Genomic DNA, 4,934 nt, shown 5'->3' on the forward strand with positions numbered 1-4,934 from the left:
AATCCAACAGTACATTGAAAGAATTATTCACCATGATCAAGTGGGATTTATTCCTGGGCTGCAGGAGTGGTTCAATATTCACAGTCAGTGTGATACACCCCATTAATAAAAGAAAGGATAAGAACCATATGATCCTCTCAATAGATGCAGAAAAAGCATTTGACAAAGTACAATAACCATCCTTGATAAAAACACTCAACAAATTAAGGATAGAGGGAACATACCTCAACATCATAAAGGCCATATATGAAAAACCCACGGCTAATATCATCCTCCGTGGGGAAAAATTGAGAGTTGTCTCTAAGGTCAGAAACAAGACAGAGATATCCACTCTCATCGTTGTTATTTAACATAGTACTGGAAGCCCTAGACACAGCAATCAGACAACAAAAACAAGTAAAAAGCATTGAAATTGGCAAGGAAGAAATCAAATTTTCACTATTCGCAGATGACATGATATCCTATGTAGAAAACCTGAAAGACTCCACCAAAAAATTGCTGGAACTAATACATGAATTCAACAAAGTTGCAGGATAAAAATCAATGTACAGAAACCTGTTGCATTTCAATACATCAATAATGAAGTAGGAGAAAGAGAAATCAAAGAATTGATCCCATTTATGATGGCACCAAAAACCATAAGATACTTAGGAATAAACCTAACCAAAGTGGTAAAAGATTTGTACTCTGAGAACTATAGAACAATTATGAAAGAAATTGAAGAGGACATAAAGAAATGGAAAAACGTTCCCTGTTCATGGATTGGAAGATCAATTATTGTTAAAATGTCTATACTACCCAAAACAATCTACACATATAATGCAATCCCTATCAAAGTTTCAGCAGCATTTTTCACAGAGCTAGAACAACAATTCTAAAATTTGTATAGAACCACAAGACCCTGAATAGCCAACGTAACACTGAAAAAGAAAAGCAAAGCTGGAGGCATCACAATTCCAGACTTCAAGCTATATTACAAAACCTTAGTCATCAAGACAGTATGGTATTGGCACAAAAACAGACACATAGATCAATGGAACAGAATAGAGAACCCAGAAATGGACCCGTAACTCTATTGTCAACTAATCTTCAACAAAGCTATCCAATGGAAAATATCCTTTGGAGAGAATATCAATGGAAAATAGTCTCTTCAACAAATGGTGTTGGGAAAACTGGACAGCAACATGCAGAAGAATGAAACTGGACCACTTTCTTACACCATACCTCAAAATAATTTCAAAATGGATAAAAGACCCAAATGTGAGACAGGAATCCATCAAAATCCTAGAGGAGAACCCAGGCAGCAACCTTTTTGACTTCGGCCACAGCCACTTCTTACTAGATACGTCTCTGGAGGCAAGGGAAACAAAAGCAGAAATGAAATATTGGGACCTCATCAAGATAAAAACTCCTACACAAGACATGAACAGACATTTCTGCAAAGAAGACATCCAAATGACCAACAGACACATGAAAAAGTGCTCAACATCACTCAGCATCAGGGAAATACAAATCAAAACCTCAATGAGATACCACTTTACACCAGTCAGAATGGCTAAAATTAACATCAGGAAATGACAGATGTTGGTGAGGATGCAGAGAAAGGGGGACCCTCCTACACTGTTGGTGGGAATGCAAGCTGTTGCAGCCACTCTGGAAAACAGTATGGAGGTTCCTCAAAAAGTTGAAAATAGAGCTACCCTATGACCCAGCGATTGCACTACTGGGTATTTACCCCAAAAATACAAATGTAGTGATCCAAAGGGGCACATGCACCCCAATGTTTATAGCAGCAATGTCCACAATAGCCAAACTATGGAAAGAGCCTAGATGTCCATCAACAGATGAATGGATAAAGAAGATGTGGTACATATATACAATGGAATATTATGCAGCCATCAAAAAAAAAAGAAATCTTGCCAATTGCAACAACGTGGATGGAACTAGAGGGTATTATGCTAAGCGAAATAAGTCAATCAGAGAAAGACAAGTATAATATGATCTCACTGATATGAAGAATTTGAGAAACAAGACAGAAGATCATAGGGGAAGGGAGGGAAAAATGAAACAAGACCAGAGAGGGAGATAAACCATAAGAGACTCTTAATCTTGGGAAACAAACTGAGGGTTGCTGGAGTGGAGGGGGGTGGGAGGGATGGGGTGGCTGGGTGATGGACATTGGGGAGGGTATGTACTACGGTGAGCGCTGTGAATTGTTTAAGACTGATAAATCACAGGGGCGCCTGGGTGGCTCAGTCGTTAAGCGTCTGCCTTCGGCTCAGGTCATGATCCCAGGGTCCTGGGATCGAGCCCCACATTGGGCTCTCTGCTCCGCGGGAAGCCTGCTTCTCCCTCTCCCACTCCCCCTGCTTGTGTTCCCTCTCTGGCTGTGTCTCTCTCTGTCAAATAAATAAAATCTTTAAAAAAAAAAAAAAAAGACTGATAAATCACAGACTGTACCCCTGAAACAAATAATACATTATATGTTAATTAAAAAAAAGCTTCTGCACAACAAAGGAAACATCAACAAAACTAAAAGGCAACCTACGGGGGATGGGAGAAGATATTTGCAGATGACATATCTGATAAAGCGTTAGTATCCAAAATCTATAAAGAACTTATTTTGATAAATTCTCAACACCCAAAAAGCAAATAATCCAGTTAAGAAATGGGCGGAAGATATCAAGACATTTTTCTAAAGAAGACATCCAAATGGCTAACAGATACGTGAAAAGATCCTCAACATCACTCATCATCAGGGAAATACAAATCAAAACCACGATGAGATACTACCTCACACCTGTCAGAATGGCTAAAATTAACACAGGAAACAACAGATGTTGGTGATGATGAGGAGAAAAGGGAATCCTCTTACACTGTTGGTGAAATGCAAACTGGTATAGCCACTCTGGAAAATAGTATGGAGGTTCCTGAAAAAGTTAAAAATAGAATTACCCTAGGACTCAGCAACTGCACTACTAGGTATTTACCAAAGGAAACAAAAATACAGATTCGAAGGGATACATGCACCCCAATGTTTATAGCAGCACTATCAACAACGGCCAAACTATGGAAGGAGCCCAAATGTCCATTGACTGATGAATGGATAAAGAAGATGTGGGATAGGGCCGCCTGGGTGGCTCCGTCAGTTAAGTGTCTGACTCTTGATTTCAGCTCAGGTCATGATCTCAGGGTCGTGAGATAGAGCACCGTGTTGGGCTGTGTGCTGGGCGTGGAGTCTGTTTAAGATTTTCTCACTCCCTCCTCTGCCCCTCCCCACAACTCATGCTTTCTCTCTCTCTCTCTCAAAGGGAAAAAAAAAGAAGACGTGGTATATATCTACAGTGGAATATTACTCAGCCATCAAAAAGAATGAAACCTTGCTATTTGCAACAATGTGGATGGCGCTAGAATGTATTATGCCAAGTGAAATAAATCAGTCAGAGAAAGACAAATACCATATGATTTTACTCATATGTGGAATTTAAGAAACAAAACAGATGAACATAGGGGAAGCGAAAAAAAAGAGAGGAGGCAAACCATAAGAGACTCTTACCATAGAGAACAAACGGAGGGTTGACAGAAAGAGGTGGGTAGGGGATGGGCTAGATAGGTGATATGTGTTATGGAGAGCACTTGTGATGAGCACTGGGTGTTATATGTAAGTGATGAATCACTAAATTCTACTCCTGAAACCAATACTATATTATATGTTAACTAGCTACAATTTAAATAAAAACTTAGAAAGAAAGTATGGAAGAACAATAGCTAAAAGTAGCTATAGGCTGCAGAGGGGAATACTAATGAGAAGCAATTTGATTCACTGTGAGGAACTTCAAAGAGTCTCAGGACAAGTAGGTACCAGTTACTTCATAAAGTGGGGGCTGAAAGTAGGTTTCAGTTGAGAATTTGTAGAAGGATCAGATACACCTTTGGATTCCTCTTCGCAGAGAGATCCTTGTGCATTTGAGTGAATGGATCCTCTCCTACTGTACTCTCAACTTCTAGACAGGAGACCAAATTTGTACTCTGCTGAAAGTGAATCAGAAAATTAAAAAAAGTTTTGAGGAACAGTATGGTATCTGAAACACTGATGATTCCCAAATGACTCAATATATACCTTTAGTCCCTGGGCTTCGGACACACGTGTATAGCTTTGTATTTAACATCTCTATTCAAATGCCTAATAGATATTTCAGATGTAATATGTTCAAAATAGAATTCTTGATTCTTGTTTTCCCTGCAGACTTGTTTCTTCCCCAGTCTTCTTTATCTCAGCAAATGGCAACCTGGTTGCTCAGGCCAAAAACCTGGTAATAATTCCTGAGTCATTTCTTTCTTTCACTTAGAGGTAGCAAACTCATTTATGCTACTTCTAAAATAATTCCCTAATCCAACCACTCCTCACTATTTCCTATGCTAAAAACCCTAATCCAAGCCACTAGCATCTTTAGCTAAAATATTGCAATAGTATCCCAACCAGTCTCTTTGTTTCCATTCTTGCTCCCTATTATGGACTAAATTATGTCCCCCTCAAATTCATATGTTGAAGTCCCAACCCCCAAATATGTAATCATATTTGGAGATAAGGTCTTTAAGTTAAAATGAGGCTATTAAGGTGAGGCCCTAATCCAATACAACTAGTGTTCTTATAAGAAAAGGGAGAGATACCATGTGCGTGTGCACAGAGGAATGATCATTTGAAGAGACAGCAAGCTATCTGCAAGCCAAGGAGAGAAGCCTGGAACAGATTCTTCTCTTATGGCCCTCAGAGGAAACCAACCCTGTTGGCACATTGATCTTGAATTCCAGTCTCCAGAACTGGGGGGAAATAAATTTCTGTTGTTTAAGCCAACTCAACCTGTTGTATTTTTGTTGTGGCAGCCCTAGAAAACACCCCCCGCCCCTTAACCCCAGGGAATTTTAAAAAATAT

Source organism: Phoca vitulina, unplaced genomic scaffold (assembly GCF_004348235.1).
Source record: "Phoca vitulina isolate PV1807 unplaced genomic scaffold, GSC_HSeal_1.0 scaffold86, whole genome shotgun sequence".
NCBI classification, from domain to species: domain Eukaryota; kingdom Metazoa; phylum Chordata; class Mammalia; order Carnivora; family Phocidae; genus Phoca; species Phoca vitulina.